The 19,990-nt window shown below is 33.8% G+C and overlaps 1 pseudogene; it reads right to left on the bottom strand.

The window, feature by feature from the left end:
• Positions 1-7,013: 7,013 nt before the first annotated feature.
• Positions 7,014-18,266, bottom strand: LOC149568511 (ATP synthase subunit beta, mitochondrial-like; annotated as a pseudogene).
• Positions 18,267-19,990: the final 1,724 nt, after the last annotated feature.

Raw genomic sequence — 19,990 nt, 5'->3', positions numbered from 1 at the left:
GAAACAAGAGTAGGGATACAAGAAAGAATTTGCACTTCCTTAGGAGACCCCCCTTGCGAGTCCTCTCGAAAGAGAGACTCAAAGTACTGCACTGCCTCACTAGAAATTTCCAAGAAGGAAGAAAGATGGTCTCCCTTGTCATTCACCAGACCAGAGATAGAATTGCCATGGCACCTAGCTTTCACAGAGTTGAAGAAAAAAGTAGTATTCTTATCCCCTTCCTGGAGCCACTCAATCCAAGCCTTTTGTTTCCAATACATTTCCTCCTGCAGTTCCCATTCTTCCAACATTTTCATAGTCTGAGCCTCATCCTGAAGCAATTCAACTATGATCCCATCCTCCCTTATCCTCCTTGTAATGTCATCCAGATCTGCTTAAGCTAATGCCTTTGCATGGAAGACATTCCCAAAGTACAGACGATTCCATCATTTGAGCTCAAATTTAACATATTGAAGAAGCTTAGCAAATACATACATTGATGTACCGTAGGTTGGTCTCCCCTTCCTCCACCAATCAGAGACCAAATCATTCAAAGATGGGTCCCATAACCACATGATTTGGAACTTAAAAGAAGGCTTACGAAGAACCCTATAAAGTGAACTTGATAGGCCAATGGTCTGATCCTCTCCAATCCAAAATCTCAGAGCAAGATGACCACATCCCTCCAACCCAATAATAAGAAACTAGAAATCAATCTAATCTTTCTTCAATACAAAACTCACCAACCCGACGATTGTTCCAAGTGAATTGGCCATTGTTAGGTTTAATATCTGCAAGATTCAAGGTATCGATATTATCTCGAAGCAGCAGTGCAGAGGGCTCCAACCTTTCAATACCACCACGCTTCTCAGCCAACTCATAAATGGCATTGAAATCCCCAGCCAAAATCCAAGGATGGAAAGGCAACATGCTACAGATCAATCTGATGTGGGACCAAAAACCTTTTTTTTTACCCTAGAAGGCTGGTAGCAATTATAGATATAGAGGATTTAGAGGAAATCCACCAAAGTGGCTAGATTCTTCAAGGATTCCATAAGCACGCCAATCCTCCCGAAGCTCCATGAGCTCCAATGCATTGACACTCCCCATTTCTCCACAACTTAGGCATCAAACCTTGCATACTCTCAACAAATAACTTAGTTTCCTACAAAAAGACAACATCAAGACCTTGCCTTCTGACTAACTCATGAACCGCCTTTTGTCTAGGGCCACTGTTCAAGCCCCTTACATTCCATGACAAAAAAATCATTTCAAGGGGCATGAAAAAATAGAAACTAGAGGCTTAACTACCTCTGACTCCACCAAATTCTCACCCACTAGTTTAATCTTTTCCATTTCCTTTTTCCTTCTAGGTTTAACAAATTTTTCTGCCACACCCTTCTTAATATCTTTTTGCAAAATGCCCAATTTGGGAGGAGGCTTAGTCTTTGTTGCCGAGTCTGAACCAATGTTCTACCCAATAGATGAAGAATCTACCCCTATTGTAGAAATAATGGCCAAGGGTTCCTGCCCTTACTGTAGAAACAATGGCCAAGGGTTCTCGCATCTCAGACATTCCCCTTTGCTGATCTGCTTCTAATTGTCGACAATCATCCCCTTGTGGGTCCATATAAGCATCAAGAGTAGGATCCTCCTGAGCTGATCCCACAAGCCCTTGATCCAAGTTGATCAATCCTAGGTTCACCTCCTGTTGGCTGAGCTCATCCAAAACCTCAAATCTATTGAAGGTACCCTCATCATGCCTTTCTTTAAAAGGCCTCTTTTGATCCCTATTCTAATTTTGTGCCTTGACTGGGGAAAATCTAGAAAAAGCCCCAACCTCATCCAGAGAAATACTCTTCCCCTTATCTATACCAAGAAGATTACTCACAAGCTGTGAAGGTTAGGTCTCCCTAGACTTGTATCTTGGGCATCTCTGCTGCATATGGCCATATTCTCGACAAAGCCAACATCGAAAAGGAAGAGTTTCATAATCCAATTGCTGCATCCAAGAATAAGAACCCACACACATCTCTATTGCATCAGGTAAAGGCCTACTAAGATCAATTTCAACACAAATGCATGCAAAAGTCATTACCTTTTTCCCCAAAGTCTGTGCTGAAATCCCTACAGGGTTACTAAGCACATAAGCCAAAAGATGCAACACATTCTCTTGACAACATTCCATCGGGAACCGTGGTAAGTGAACCCACACCGGGACACGATTAGGGAGCTCCTCTATAGGGTTAAATCCAACATGCTATGGCTTGATAAAAAACCCTACCTTATTATGGAAATAAGGCCCCCCCTCAAATACCTGATTGCGATCAGCAATGCAGTTGAAAGTAACCATGAAATAATTGTTTGCCAGCAACATAATCTCCATTTCCCCCTCTAGCTCCCAAGTCCTCTGGGCCCAATCCTCTAAAAATTGCAAGGAAACCCTCATCCCCAAAAACTTACAATATATTGAATGATGTGAATAATACTCAACATCTTCAGCAATCATCCCAACTTGAATAACTAGTTTTGGCCTCTCCTTGCACCTCTCCATACATCCATTCATCTTCGTAATCCTTGAGCCATTAGATAGCCCCAAATCAAGAATCCCAGAATTTGATACAAACAAATTGTTATCAAAGGTCTTCATCCCTTGATTTGAAGATTTTGAGTCTATTGCTACCTGAAAATCCAAGTGAGGGCTCCTCACCAACGTCTCACCCCTAGAGTTTTCCATTAAGCCAAGAAAAAAAAACTCCAAAGGGGTGGAGAAGGATTCCTCCCTTTACCCTTATTCTGAACCCCGCCAAAACCCACACCTTCAGTCCCTCCTCCCCACGTAGTAGAGAAGACACCAAGGGCATGATAATGCAGACTGCCAACAACAAAAAAAACCACCACCCAAAGCTCAATCACGAAAACTGGAAAAAATGTAGGTCTGACCCTGCGCACGGCAGAGAGATCCGCCCTCCAATGACCAATCTAAATCCCCGCCCAGCGAACACCAGCCTCCACCAATGCAACACAAAGAGAGTCGAGATCAAACAAGGCTAGGGCACAAATGCCCTAGCACGCGATGCAGAGCTTCGCCCGTCCATATTCCTCCAACACCATCATTAATCCATATAAATATTAAATTAAACATATTATTTATATATTTTATTCTATTAAATTTTCTATATTTGTCATTAACATTTTGACATATTAGCTAGAGAGATAAAATATACTAATTTTATTTACTAGTCTTGATCGTTGATTATTAACTTATCCTTTCTAAATATTTTCTTATGAGGGAGTGCATTTATCTTTATCTTATATTTTTAAATTTTTAGGATAGCTTAGTTCTTAAGTTTCTTATTGATAATTGAATTTTTAAGATTAAATATGATGTCATATTTTGTTGAGGTGTATGAATTAATTTTATTAAAAATTAAGATACAATAGTTATATGAGAGATATTTTATTAGTTTATTAATATGATATTAATTATTTTGTTTAAATAATTTTTATTTTTATGAAATGGCAATTTATAGTTGAATATTAATAAATTGTGACAATTTTAATAATTTTCAATTTTTTAAGCATAACATAGTTGTATTTTTTGTTTCTTATTGCTGAAGGAATGCTTTGTTAAAATATAAATTTTATTCAATTAGAATAAGCATGACCTACAATACCAATTTCAATGTTAGTGTTCTTAATGACTTATTATGAAAAATATTAAATTTTAAATTAGTAAATGTTATCAACTATCTCTAATATTTCTTTTATTGAAATTTTATTCAAAATTAATTAAACATATAACTTAGATAAAGAATTATTTCTTTTAAGAAATAATGGTGTCATATATTATCTCATTTCTTTGTTTGTAAATAAAAAAAGATGGTTTTCAGTCTAATTTGATAAGAATATATTTTCATTTAGAAAATCCTTTAAAATATATTGATTATTATTTTAAAAAAAAAATTGATATATTTGTTCAAATTTAAAATTTAAAATTCAAAATTAATGAATATGTATGATATAAATCATTATTAATAAAAAATATAATATTTTTATAAATTATATATTAATTAATAATACTTTATGATATACTATCAAAATAAATATATAAATATATACAATTGCATGTAATTACTAGATTTATTAGTACTTGCTGTAGGCTAAGTACTATTGTGACATTTTTTGGATTACTCATGTTAACTAGTTATTAAATGTACTCCCCTCTACCAATCAAAATTCATTGTATTTAATGTTTTTTTTTTAATAAGTATTATGTTTCTTTAAAACTACATGTCAATTTTTTAACTCTAAAATATGTAGATATTACTTTTTGAGATTTTGATTGGATGAATGATTTGGACTCTTATATGCAGATTTCTGAATTCATAAGATATAATTTTAAAAAAAATATTTAAATAAGTTCCTCCTATCCCTAATTTTTGGCACATTTGTTCGCCCATATTATAGGGCCTTATTTTGTCTCTAAAAAGTACACTAGCAGTTACACGTTTAAGTACGTGCAACGAATAGCCGATAGGATTGTTTTCTAATTAACAATATTTAAAGAAATTTAAAAATCAAAAGTTGAATAAATTAAGATCAAAAGAACTTATTTTTAAATAAGTCGAAAAAGAAAATAATAATTTAAAATAAAGATTTATAATTTTTTTAAAAGAAATTAGATTATTACAAAAATTTAATTTAAATAACATAACATTTAGTAAAATATTTTAAATAGTTAAATATATATTATTTATTAAATTCAAATAATACAAGACCTAGTTTGCATGCCCATCTTGTGATAATAACTGTTGAAGGCATAAGAAGCATGATCCGCAACAGTATTAGGCTCGTAACAACTCCCGCCGTCTAGAATAGCTTGGCAATCAGCTCTGCTGCTCCCGCAGGCCCAATCTAAGGCCGCCTAAAGAAGCTTAACATCTGTCTTTTATAACAACCACACAGAAACTTACGCCGGTGGTGTCGTTGGCGAGAATCAAAACCATACCAGTGAGAGAGCAAAAGATAGCAACATGAAATCTGATTAAAAATGACAATTACAGGGAATGCAAAATATTTTGTTTGCACAAATAAAAATAGCGGTTTAAACTTTGTGCTATGCACAAAGATCCATTGTGTGAAGGCTACTGCGATCTTATAAAACATCTAGCTAGTGTCCCTACCATAGCTGTGGCTCATGCTTTTTGCTGGAGCAAATTCCTCTCCCCCTCCTCTCTCTAATGGAAGGGATGCCTGTGTGAACAGTATTCTTTAGCCATTATTTAGCTACCATGTCATCATAGAAATTGGGCGTCGTAAAGCATTAGGGCTTCTAAGTTGAGATAAGAGAGAGTGCATGGCAACAAGAAGTTTCCAAAATTTTCGGTAGTTTCCAAAATTTTCCTAAGTTTCCTATATTTTTTTCCATTGTTATAATGTTAAGAAAAATTTCTATTTTCTGTAGACAAAAATTATTTTTCTGCTTGCTTCGTTCAATGAAAAATCAAATAAACCAAATTTTTCAATTTTTAAAAATAAACAATTATACATAACTATAATGTTTTTTTGCAGAATGAAACATAATACTTTGCTCTGATTGATCCGTCAACAAAGTCAAAATAACAAATAGGGACTGAACAAATGCGATAGTAACCTACCTGTTGGCAGGAACTAAAAATATGAAACCCAGTAAAGCAAGAAAGCAATTAATAAGTTCATAATTTTCAATGGCCAAGCTTTTGCAGGACAAATATGCCTCACCATATGTGGATTATAAAGCAATGATGACAAGACATTTCAAGCAATTATCAGATTACACAACATATTATTTATGTAAAACAAGGGAGATTCAATATCTGTTCATAAAGGAAGGTCGTATCTTCATTCAGTTGGTACTTTCATAACTAAATGATAATATTGTGGTTAAAAATATTGCAGTTATGAAAAGATAAAAGTTATAGATGCTTGAGACTAAGTATCTGGTTGAGGTGAAAGAAAACCAAGCAGAAAAGCTACCAGTTTCTTAATCCAGGCTGTACCCTGTCTGATTAGTTATGTAATATGTATCAAGTAGGTCGCAAAATGAAGAGAAGAAATGAGATAACAATTATTCATATATATACCACCATGGATAGTCTTATATATACACCACCATACTATTAACTGCTACAAAATTCAAAATTCCGTGGATTATATAAAACAAGTAGAAAGAATAAACTATATTCAAAGAAAGTTCCAATATAGACTCGAGGAATCTATACAAATGTGTGTACCGTCTTCTTCAAATAAGTAGTCCTTAAAGATTTTGAAGCGTGTTTGGACAAATGTATTGACACTGAAATACAATTGAAATTGGAAACCAAGATAAAAATTCCACAAGGGGAAGGATTTTGAGCTTGACCTGGTAAGAATAGATATTCCTAAAAACCTACATTTCACTAAAGTTTCTCTCTCACTACATTGAAAAAGTCAGCTTGAGACCTGATATGTATTTAGTAATTTACATTAACCAAATAGAATTATTAACTATAACAAGAGAAAACAATGAAGGTAGGAGAATGGTACCAAATAAAGGGTAAATTTTATGTGCAGGTTTTTTTTTTAACTTTTTTATTGCTTGCCAACAAGTACTACTTTGTATCAAACATACAGACAATACTTGAGCAAACTGAGGCTTCTTAAAAGAACAAAAATCATACATATTTGGCTAGGAAACTATCAAGAATTTCAAAACTTCATAGCCATACCAATCAATTTACTGCTCTAGTGTTTACTAACACCAACCAGATTCACTTAGTCATCTTAACAAAGACCAAGAACACTTTTTCCTTTAGCAACTTCCATTTTATTATACCAAAACTACCTCCTCACGGTAATGTTTAATAATTTAAATATAAACCAATTGATTTCCCAGTTTAACAAAAAAACCAAATATTATTGCAAAAAATGCATTCTTATTTGGAAAAATATGATAAAGTGCCCTTTAAGAGAGCTGAAAAATGCACTCATATATCTTTAGAGGACAATTCATAGTACAAAATAAAAAATAGTTGCAATTAAAAAAGCAGGTGAACGAGATCCTCATGGCAGAAATGATATTGAAAAGCTCTCATAAGAAATTCTAATGTGAAACAAGCAAATGTTTCCCGAAGGCGCCAAAACACTACACTAATTTAAGATGTACCTGACTCCTTGGTGATCTTCTCTGCCTTCGCAATCACCTCCTCAATACCTCCAACCTTGTAAAATGATTGTTTAGGAAGATCATCATATTTTCCATCCAAGACAGCCTGCATCAAAATGGCAATGTATTAACAATGATAAAAAATCCTGTTAAGACATGCATAAAATATGTGTGGTACAACATTCCACTTTAACTCCTTAACAGACTTGGAAACTTGCAACATTCTCTTTCAAGTCAACATATTTCCCTGGAGCACCAGTGAACACCTCGGCAACATGGAAAGGCTGACTCAACAAATGTTGAATCTTTCGACCTCTAGCTACAGTCAGCTTGTCATCTTCACTTAGTTCATCCATACGTAAGATAGCAATAATGTCCTGAAGGTTCTTGTAGTTCTGAAGAACCTTTTGCACACCTCGAGCAGTGTTATAGCGATCTCCTAGAATTAGGGGAGAAAGCATACAAGATGTAGAATCAAGTGGATCCACTGCAGGGTAAATACCAAGCTCTGAAATCTAAACATAAAGATAGCTTAAGTTACAAATTGTCGTTCCAAAGCTCGTAGAAGAATGAAACAAATAAGTTAAGCAGCTTAGCATTCACCAAAACACACCTACATAGACAACACAATGGTTGCATCAAGATGGGCAAATGTGGTTGCCGGAGCTGGATCTGTTAAATCATGAGCTGGCACATAGATTGCTTGCACAGATGTAATGGATCCCTTCTTGGTTGTAGTGATATGCTCTTGCAAACCTCCAAGATTAGTTGCCAAAGTTGGTTGGTATCCGACAGCTGAAGGGATACGACCCAGCAAGGTAGACACTTCAGCAATACAAACAAATTATTCCATGTGAAAGGAGCTAGTTAAGGTCAACAAATATTTAAAAATGTTTACCACTATGCATCAGAGAGTAATTAATGAAAGAAAATTTATCAAGATAAAATTTTACTTGTGTGAAATAGAAGATGTTGTCTATAAAAAGCATCACATCTTGACCCTCAACATCTCTAAAATGCTCGGCAACGGTCAATCCAGTCAGTCCAACACGTGCTTGGGCACCAGGTGGCTCATTCATTTTCCCGTATACAAGAGCACACTTGCTTTTAGATTGAAAAGTCATAACATTTGAATAAGTTTAACTATATATAAATATAAACAACAGAAACAACTGCATACAGTATGAACATCAAACCTGCTTATCACCAAGCTTGATAACACCACTTTCAATCATTTCCCTGTATAAATCATTGCCTTCTTGTGTACGCTCTCCAAAACCAGCAAAGACAGAAAACCCACCTATTCATGACATTACCATTTAGATTAATAAACAACATCGAAATGAAAGCCAAATGGATCAATAGCATGGATATGATCTTTTAGTTCAAAATCAAAGAAATCCAGTAAAATAGCACACCGTGAGCCTTAGCAACATTGTTGATAAGTTCCATAATAAGCACAGTTTTCCCAACACCAGCTCCACCAAAGAGCTCAATTTTACCTCCACATTGATATGGTGCAAGAAGGTCAACAACCTATAACAAAGGTATGTCTCATGAAGGCTCCATAAAAAAGTAGAAGTATATTTGGAAGCCTTCACTTCTTCATAAGAGCCACCATTTTGAATAAAACAGAAAAGAACAATTTCAACTTTTAGTGATAACATTAAATATTGACTTGTCTAGGAAAAGAGTTTGATGAAAATAGTGTATGCTTAGTATGCAATAGAAGAATTATCTACAAAATAAAGAAGAGAAAAAAATCAATTAAGTGGATGATAAGACATGAACATACCACCTTTTGAAATACAGGGTGAACAACTAGTGCAAGATGTGCATCAAAAGGATTTGGACTCACCATCCACCCCAAAGAAGCAGGAGGAGCACCCATTGGTTGAAATGGCTGAAATAAAATCAATAAGAGCTTTCATTGTTAACACCATGATGAGAAGTTGGGAAGTACTCAACTCAGCTAAAAAGAAGCTTACCTTTTAGTTTATAAGAGTTATGACACGAGATGCTTTAAGTCCAGGGAATTGGAGCTTCTTTCAAAAGTGAGGGTTAGCCTCTATCAGTTTCTTGAGCTCCATCAACATGACGTTTATTGCAGATTTTGACTCCCCGTATTTGGATAGCTACTCATTTTCCCTGTGTGAATTACTTTCACTGATTGTAAAAGTTTGAAAATAAATTTCTACACTTCTAACTGCATCAATACTCATTTAAACATGAGAAAGAAATATTATAATAGAGGAGAGAAGTTTGAAAAAGGCCATGTTTAGCACGATGAAGATAAAATATATTATACATTAGTGAAAACAATGAAACTTATCATTATTACCTAGTTACTCATATATGGTTACCTTCTCATGATCATCAATAATAGGTGAGAAAGTGCCATTAGAGTTTAGAAATAGTATAATTTGATTTGTTGTTGATTTAGACATCATCCAATTGAAGCTGCTAATTGCTGAAGGATGATGCACTTGCATATTTTTAATTAGATACAAAGAAAGGAAGTACAATTTAAATGTTGTTATTGAGAAATCTTTCAAAATAATGGATATTAGTTTTGATTGTTACCTTTGGAAGCTAAGGTTTTCATGGTGTGGGTAGTGTTGCTGGTTGAAGGGGTGACAACAACTGTAGGCGTGCTTCTTCCTTCTTCTTGGTACTTGTGTAAGAATTATTTTCCATTTTACAATATCTTTCGTAAGTGAATGGTGGATGTATTCGAAGGTTGTCAATAGATTTGACTCTTGATATTGCTGTAAATATCAAATCCTGTCATTCTCTTGTTCCAATGTCAATTGTAGCCATTTCTAGTGTGAGTCCTTGTGATTTGTGTATTGTTATAGCCCAAGACATAGTTAGTGGTAGTTGTGTACGGTTGCCTTGGGTAATTGGTGAAATAGGTACCTTCATTAGATTTTGTGTATCCCATGGTGGTCCAATTTAATTTTTAAATTAACAACAACATATTTGGGTAGTTCAGGTGGTTTTGAATTTATGTTGTATATGATTGCCATTATTTGTCCAAGTGCTCATTTTACCAATCCAACTTGTATCCATAGGTTTGTTGTTAACATGATTTGTTGGCCGATGCATAATAGAAGCTCTTGTTGAAGCTGGTCATCTTCATTATGATTGTTTGACCTTGGTCCAACAACTCTAGCTAAACAAAGTGCTATTGGGAGGTTCAAGTGTTTTAGCATATTTTTATTGTGTAGTTTCACGAATTCGTTGGTTGCAAATAGATGGGTGGCTATGTCAAAATCTTCCCTTTGTTTTGTGCTTGAGTAGTTATTTGTTCAAGTCATGAGTGTCTCCCAGTCATCTTGTAGAGCTTCAACATTTCTAATATTATGTAAGATTTCTCTGAATCGTTGTTGTGATTGACTTTGTCCTTGTTGACAGAAAATTGTGTCCAATGTAATTACAATATTGAATGTTCTCCAAAGCATGATGGATGTAGAGTTTGAGGCATATATTGGCTTATCAAATACTGGGGGTAGTTGGCCTAAGTCACCAACAAGTATGATAGAAATTCCCCCAAAAGGTTTTTGTTGTCTTTGTGGAAAGGCTTCGCCTAAGCGATTGTCTATTTTCATGAAAAGTTTTGGTCCTAAGAAGTTCATCTCATCTATAAGTATGTATTTAATATGTTTGAAGTCTTCTTGAAGGTTTGTCAATGATTGTCCTTGCAATGGATGCATTTCTTTTATTGGGATTCGAAGGCATGTGTGGATTGTTGATGCTTGTATGTTGTAAGCTACAACTCTTGTAGGTGCTAATGCGAGCAATGGTTTCTTGTCATTGTTTTCTGTTATGTTAATGGTTTTCCTAAGAAAGTCAATGAGGTAGGACTTGCCAGTGCCTACTGTACCCTGGATAATCATCCACAAAGGTTCTTTTCGAAATGGGCTCATGTAATGTTTTTTAATGATGTCTAAAGCCAATTGTTGTTTGGGGGCCAGATTGTTGCTTGTTTGTGTAACTTTTGAATGAATAATGTTGCCATTTGTCTATAATTTGGTTGTAGAGATAAAATTAGTTGCAAATTCTTGTAGTGTAAGGAAAATGTCATTTGCATTCCAATTGTGATTAATATCAATGTCTCATTTTCCAAGAAGGTCAAGCTCGTTGATTGTAAAGTTTTTGGATGCTCCCATTTGGGAAAGTAATTCCCATTCATATAGGTCTATTTTTGGTTGAACTTCAAGATTGTCATTGTCAGTGTCATCATTTTCTTCATTTGTGGGCATGTTATCAATTCTATTAATGTGCCAAGGAGAGTATTTGTTAGCTCGTATTATTCTCTAGTTTGATACTATTTCTTCTTTGGTGATGCCAATGTCTCGTGGGATGTGGCAAAATTTTTTGTAAAGAAAAAGTTCACTCCAACAAAATGTTTCAAAGTTATCAGCACTTTCTTCAGGAATGTTTTTGAAGAGGGGGTAGACATTAACAATTGCATTGGTTTTTCTCATTTTCCATTGATTCTTTTTTTGATTCTTAGAGTATGTGTACATTTGGGCGGTTTGAATGAGTGATAAAAACTCTATTTCTGAGGGACGTTCCATGTACGATTGGATATAAGTGGTGCCCAATTCTTCTTCATTATCTGAATTATTTATTTGATGTAGGACCTTTTTGTTGAAATTCAATGAAATGAAGGAACGACTGCAAATTACAAGTGGTAATTTTTGTAGCATGCGGCATGTCTCTTGTGCTCCAATATCTCGATCTGCAATGATTCCCATCATGAACTTTTGATATGCTAGTAAAGCATCATCTTTGTTTTTGATTGTATTAGCTATGTTTTGCAAGATGGTATTGTATGTGTCTAATTTTTTTCGTCTTTGATGCATATTTTGAGATATAATTGAGAACTACTTTTCTCAAAGTCACAGGTTGGCAGTCAACATTTGCTCGCAAAATTGCTAGCATTTGTGGCTTGTGGATGTTGAGGCCATCATCATTTCTTGCTGCATGGTAAGTAATGTTTTTTTCATCGTCACATGTTAACATGGATGTCGGTTGCTCTTTCCATGGAGCTTTGTAGCGGCATTCAGATGTGTTTCCTCATTTGCGTAAACATGTTTGCTCTGTGCATTTGGTATGCCTCTGTACAATATTTAGTATCTATTCATAATTGATGATAGGATCAATTGATAATTTTTGAGGAGTATTTAGTAGGTAAGGATCATTGTTATCAGTGTAATGAGTTCTGTTTTTTCTCTCAGCAAGCGTACGTGGATTCCATGCAAAGACATAGTTGTCAAAGAAATGTTTTTCTTGCTGAATGTCGATATTGTTATTCCAATTAATTTTGTCCATGTCAAGTGCATTTGGTAGCCATATAAAGCCATGGATGTGAGCAGATCCTCGGTGTTGCCACTCGTACCTATACCAGTAATCTGTTGCTTGTAATAGTTTTTCTATGACTTCTTCACGAAAGATTGTGAATCTTTGGTGAATGTATAATGATGTAATATGTGGGTTTTTAACAATATTTTCTACCAAGTGTTTTCTTGACATTTTTACTGTTAGGTTTGTATTATATGGGAACAAAGTATGTAAATCTGCCCACTTTGTGTCTACTGAGCTCAAAGTGAAGAAAACTACAGGTGTCCCTAGTTGGTGTATCATAGTCGTTAAGTCCAATCAAATTTTATTCCAATAAGCCCTTGTTCCTCTTAATGAAGTTCCAAAGCGTATTAGTTGATTAGCCAATTGATTGTCTGGGATGTTTTGTAGGTGGTGGCAGAGCATTTTGATTTTTTTTGGCACTTTTTCTTGAATGTTTGATTTGAGGAAAACAATGGTCATTTGTTGGCTGCGATGTCTCATAATCAAATTATAAATGAAATATCGGAAGCACACATGTATTCCAAACCTGTTGTCATAGAACTTCACTAAATGCATTGCATATTCATGCATTAGAACTTGTTTGGCTCTAGGTTGAAGTGGGAGTTGGCATCCAGTTGGAAACAATGTGGGGAAAGCCATGCTCAATAGGCCTTCAGTGTTGTATTCATTTATTGGTGAGGCATATATTTCTGGCCGAGGTACGATGTTTGGTTCATTGGTGTTGAAACCTAGGAATAACTTAATGGTTTGTAATTCACATTCTCCATTAGGTAATAGTGGAATAAATGATGAGGTATGCTGTAATTCATTTTCAGCGTTAAATGATGTTTCGATGTCATTGGTTGTTTCAGTGGCTTCAACCTCAATCTGAATGGAGTGCAACTTGTCTGATATATCTGTGGTTGTTTCAGGTAATAAGTTGAGTGCATCAATATTGATTTCTACATCTTTGTAGTATGGGTCACTTTTAATTTTGTAATGTAACACATTTAAAACATTGTTTTTATTGACATAGCAATCATAATTGTTTCCCAATAGATTTGTTCGACGTATAATTACTAGTTCAAGGTCTGCTAACCTTCTTGGGAGAAGATGTGCAATGCTTGAAATATCTTGGGGAAAACTTATAGTATGTCCACTATATTTATACTGTCCTCCTCTTGCATGTGTGACTTGTAATACAGGGGTTACTCTAGCAATTAGCATTTCTTCTACTTGAGTGAGATTCTTTAGGACATTTGGTTGTTTTCTAGGGTCCAAGTTATTTGCTAGAGAGAAACAATGTATTTCTTTTTCTGAGAAGCATCTTGAGCATATAATGTCTGAAATATTCTTTTTTATTGACATACCTGTGTACCTTTCTTTACAAATGGTACATGTTTTAACTCTTGATAATCCATCAATGCGCTCTCAAAATTGTTTCATTGATTTGTAATATTCTGCTGTGAAATTTTGATGTGGCATAATAGTAGGTGTTGTTTCTTGTTGTTGGTTGATGTATATTTCAATGTTGTCTAATTGTGATGAAAATGGTACAACTTCATTTTGTTCGTGTCTTTTGAGTTTGTTTAATCTCTGTTGGTTTATTGCAAAGGCACTATAATGTCCAAAGGTAGGGGTTTGGCATTGTGTGAAGTCTATTTCATCATTTTCTGTTCTTGTGGTTAATGAAATGTGAAATGGTGTTTCTTTGTTTGCAATTGACTTTTGATGAGTTCTTTTGAGGCTGCATCTTGCATTTATTTCTTTTCTTTTTTCATAGTAATACATTTGATTATACTGTCTCCTCTTCTGTTTGATGATTTCAAAATCCTTAAGTTGTTGCTGCATTGTCAAAAGTTTCAGAAAGTAAGAAATTATCAAATTTCTGTCAAAAGTGTACAAAATGTTTCATGCTTTCAATAATGGAAATCATAATTTAACAAAGTAACTATGCTAATGGGCAGAATTAAACAAACCTACTACAATAGATAGCAAAGTAGAATTTCATATGTGGTACATTGTGAAGAATATAATAATCAAATTATTTATTAAGATAGTAACAGAGGAATACATAATGATGTATAATATTTGTAACAAAGCAGTACACAAAAAGAACAGTCAAAAGTATCAACAACTCAAAATAACTAAAACCAATGGTGAAACACTTTCAGCAATACAAACAAATAGTAACTGTATAGGTCAAGGTTTGTCAAAATTGCCACAGCTGGACATTTATTTGGAACAGATCTATCCTAACCAAAATTTATTTTTAGCTAGAGAAGTTTCAAATCTCAATAATGCTATGAGTACAAGGCTTTGTTGAATTGACAGAGTCCTCGGAGGCACAATGTTTGTAATTGTCGCTTCTGTAAATTTGGTGCTAGCAGTTCAAGCAAATCTGAAATTTACAACATTCACAGAATTTTGGAGAAGATTATTAATCAGACGGAAACTAAGTGCTGATTTAAATTTCATTGGTAATCATTTGTTTCTAAACTATTATATTTAGATCAGAAAGTAAGCATTATCAGTTTCAGGTTGGTGAGTCTTAGATTGCAGAAAGGTTAGATCAGTTTTTGGTTTCTGAAGTTTATTGTAGTGTAGACTTTATTTAGTATAGAATAGTTTATAATATTGGGCAATTTTTATATGGGTTCATAGATGGCTTATGGTAATATTAAACTATTAAATACTCTTGTTAGAAGTACATAAGGACCATTTTATATGTGAAACATATGAGGCTATTCTAAGATGGATAATACAGAAACCTGACATAGAGGGCAATTTCTGTTACTTGTGTGTCAGATGTACCATAAACCTTTAAAATCAATGATTAGTGGTCAATCCTGAAAATCAAAATGTTCTCTTTAATTCTTGTTAAGTTTCCAAAAATAACAATGTAAAATTTGTAGCCTTTAATTCTTTCCTCGGCTATTTTGATTCTCTAATCATGTTCTTGGTTCTTAATTACTCATTGTACTTAAATTTTTAATAAAATACTTCAACATTTTCAAAAACTTCATACGGAAATCATTGTGTTGTCCATTAATGATCACAGTATTGTTTGAATGGATAATAGTAATGTTCTAGAGCAAACGATTCAGTACTAAAGAGAATAAAATTCCTGAGTTAGATTATTGAACATTTTTCTTCATTATTATTTTAGAATACATTCTATAATTTATTATTGTTAAGAAAAGTAATGATCTAGAAGATAAAAAAGTGGAGGATATTTTGAAAACAGAGCTTCCTAAGATGTAAGCTAACTGCACTTGCAGTGAAAAATTCAACAATATATGCAGGTGAGCAGAGGCCCATACTCATCAGAACAAGTAAATAGATGAATCGCCTCCTTTTAAAGTCATCAAATCAAAATGTCACCTAAATTGCATCATATGATGATCTTAATTCATGCATCAAATGATAATACAAAATTCAATAATTAATGTCATGAAAAGTGAGGGTACTAGAATTAGCAACATCTAAACCTAATAATTCCTCTTTTAGTTAGGTTTCAAACCTTTGATTAACAATCACTTGAAAACCTTTCATTGTCAAAGCCTCAACAATCACTTGCAGAACAATCAAAAGCATCAACAACTCAAAATAACTAAACCAATGGTGAAACACATTCAGCAATACAAACAAATAGTAATTGTATAGGTCAAGGTTTGTCAGAACTACCCTAGCTAGACATTTATTTGGAACAGATCTATCCTAACTGAAATTTATTTTTAGATAGAGAAGTTTCAAATATCAATAATGCTACAAGTACAAGGCTTTGTTGAATTGATAGAGTCCTCGGAGGCACAATGTTTGTAATGGTCACTTCTATAAATTTGGTGCTAGCAGTTCAAGCAAATTTGAAATTTACAATATTCACAAATTTTTTGGAGAAACTTATTAATCAGACGGAAACTGAATGCTGATTTAAATTTTATTGGTAATCATTTGTTTCTAAACTATTATATTTGGATTAGAAAGTAAGCATTATCGGTTTCAAATTGGATTACATAGTTCTCCAAATATAGGTTATAATAGAAATGAGTACAAGCATCCTATGTTAGAATCTGAAAAGATTAATAACCCAGAAAACTAGTGCAAAGAATAAATATCTAAACTATGAATGCAAATGATACAAAATCAAAATAACATCATAGAGTTAGTCTCCAAGAGAGTAATGCAAATGCTGGAAGAAAAATAACATTAATAGGATGCAAAAACAAGAGATGCAAATACAAGCTAGGTAGCATGCTTATATAGGCTAGGAAGAGGGAGGAGGTGGCAACACCAACCAATGAGGAGCAACCATCTATCGGACTAAAGATAGCAAAGTATCTTCCCAAGATAGCTAATGGATGCTCACATGTAGGAAGGTGACACCTCACAACCATTCACCTAATAATACATGCTTTATTAACCTAAGCGAGATTATTAAAAAGGTAGGAAAAACCTAGCAAAATAGGAAAAATAAAAAATTGCACTAACATCCTAAACTATTTATTTCTATGAAGATTTGTAGCCTACAATCATTGATGGTCCATAATACGCTTAATTTTTAAGCTAATAAATTTGAAATATCAGAAAGCAAACATTTGCTTTCACTGTTGAAGTCCAATTTTGTAGCCTTTGTGATGGTAGTTTTAAATCTTGCTTCAGAGTTTTAGACTCCGCTTGTTATTGATATGGTGAATCTGAACTTGTTAAAAAACACATCTTTGATGACGCCTTCAGCGCTTGCATTCACTTCGGTGTCATATTGTAACATATATAGCTCAGTGGCAGACATGTGCAATAAGTTTTCTGCTACTTCATCAAAAGCAATAGCCCAAATATTAGTTGTGTGATCTTGGAGTTTTACCTGTAAGAGGTATCTATACTTGCAGTCTGGAATTGTCTTCTCACATTTACAGCAGTACCATGTCTTATCTGTATTTTCAGCAACTTTTTTCTTGCATTCTTTACCATTCACAACTATTGGGCAAGATGGGTAGCAAAATGTATCTTGCCTAATGTATTTGATGGTGGCTTTTATCATCATTTCTAGGGGCTGTTTCATTTTATTGCATTTTTCCAAGACACTTGCAATTGTGAGTGAACTTGTTGTATTATTGTTTGCCAATAATATTGGCAATGATGGCATGATAAATTCTACTCCTCCCATCTTGGTCCTTAGGGCCTCATCTTTCGGTATAGATGGATTTATTGTGAATATGGTTGTGATTGTGGTATTGATTACCTTTCCCTTGAATTCAGAAACACGTCCATTTCTTACAGCAAGGACAACAATATTTTTAGAATCTTTCAATGACTTAATTTGTTCCCCATCATTTACTGAAATTGGTCCCCATAAATTCACATCTATTGATGCTAGTGACATGTCCATTAACGTGACAATTCTATGGTGAGCCTTACTTGCATCCTTTCTTTGAATTGTTGAGATATCTGTAACACTGATTACAATCCCAATAATATCAACTAGTGTATTGTTGTTGATATTTGCAATGTCATTAATTAGCCTAAAATTGTATTGAACACTCCCAATAGCTAAATCATCATCACAACATTTCAATATTGAAGAATGGTTGAGAGTGATTTCCATGTGGCTGTTCGATTTGTTGTATTGTTTGTTTGCCTGTTTAACTAAACCTTTTGAAACTGTATAGTAGCCACCTATTTGCACTCGGTCATAGTGCAATTCTGCAATGTCATTGAAGCAAACTATTTTTTGTTTTTGTGCCTTCATGGTCCAATAAGTCAAAGCTGAAAACTGGCCACTACCTTGGCTGTTACTAAATTGTCTAAGCTATTTTTTTGTTGTCACCCTCCCTTTGATTGTCCATCTAGTTTGATATGGATTTAAATCTTTTATAGGGCTGATACTCTCAGGTAGTGGTAGGTCCTTGCGAGGTGTATGGATGCCGAATTTGGTCCTTTTGTTGGGTGAAAAAGTTGTGTTGTGTTGCAACATTTGTTCCTCTTGAGACTTATATAGATACCTGGGTTTCCCAATGATCTAATTGTATCGCTGCATAATTTGTAGGCTGAAGATGATTATGGTCCTATATAAAGAGGTTACAATGACACAAAAATTAATTATATATATTATATTAAAAAAAATCAAAATATGTATATCAATGAAGATTGAGTATGGGATTGGCTACCTGGAATCTGTCATGGCTCAACACATATAATTTGTCAATGTTACTATAGATTTTATTTTCAGCCTGTCCGAGAACAATAGGTGATTGGATTTCTCTGGCAAAATTGCTAATTGCATATGTTTTCCATCAGATAAGACAATCTTGTATCATTCACTTTGATCTTCAAGGATAGGAATCCTTTTGAATGATAATATTTGCAGGATTGGATTTATAACAAGATCTCCAACATTCATTGATATAATTGCATTGGTAGTCAATGATGCTTCCATTGTAGGTTCCTAAAAGAAGAAGTTTCAGTTATATACTTTGTGTTTAGGTGTGAATGTGTTAATTTTTTAACTTTATAAATGTATAAATAGTATTTAGTTACATATAGTTCAATTTCGTCTTATGCATGTACAGAAATATACATATGCATATATGAAAGAGTATTGATAAGAGATAATAACTGCAAAATAGAGACTTATAAATACCAGCATATGTTTTGAGATATAACCAACATTTTGCATGTGTGAATTATATTTTTTGAAGGATTATAAATGAATTCTTCTAAATGTAATGCATGATAACTTACTTCATTAGTGCTCCCTTCTCGGTTTGAACATGTTGACCTCATTTCCTTTGACATGGTATCCTGTCAATTTTTGGATACATATTTGTATAGATAAGGTGTTAGTTACATAGAAAATGTGTTTATAAAGTAAAAAATACTATATTAAGTTTGTTTGTGTGCATGCATGCATGCCATACAAAAACATGAAAGCTAAAATTTGAATAGGTGTAAAATATTTTCTCATTGGGACTGGCTGATAATTTGAAAGAGGAATGGTAGATAACTCACAGTAATTGTGTTCCCTTCATCATTAGAAGCCTTGGTTTGTTGATGGTTGGATTTTTCAAAACTTGATTCTGTCGACATAGTATTTTATATGAATAATAGATAATCAATAAAAATCAAATGTGCTTATCCAGTAAGAATTTGAATGCATGATATTCTAATTGGGACTAAATCATAATTTGAGGGAGGAATGATAGATAACTCATAGTAGTTGTGTTCCCGTTATTGAAAGGTTTGGTCTAATCATGGTTGGATTTTTCAAAGCTTGATTCTGTCGACACAGTATCTTATATGAATAACAGACAATGAATAAAAATCGAATGTGCTTATCCAACAACAATTTGGATGAATGATATGATGCTAAATATAAAATTAACTACTTATGTTAATAAAAAAATTGGAAATTACTGAAACAAAAATGAAGCAAGGCAGACAAAGAACTAACTAATTCAGTCTTTTACAAGTCGA

The sequence above is a fragment of the Cupressus sempervirens genome, chromosome 3 (genome assembly GCF_028749045.1).
Source record: "Cupressus sempervirens isolate cs-2001-9-10 chromosome 3, ASM2874904v1, whole genome shotgun sequence".
NCBI classification, from domain to species: domain Eukaryota; kingdom Viridiplantae; phylum Streptophyta; class Pinopsida; order Cupressales; family Cupressaceae; genus Cupressus; species Cupressus sempervirens.
This window is presented reverse-complemented; position numbering and strand designations above follow the sequence as displayed.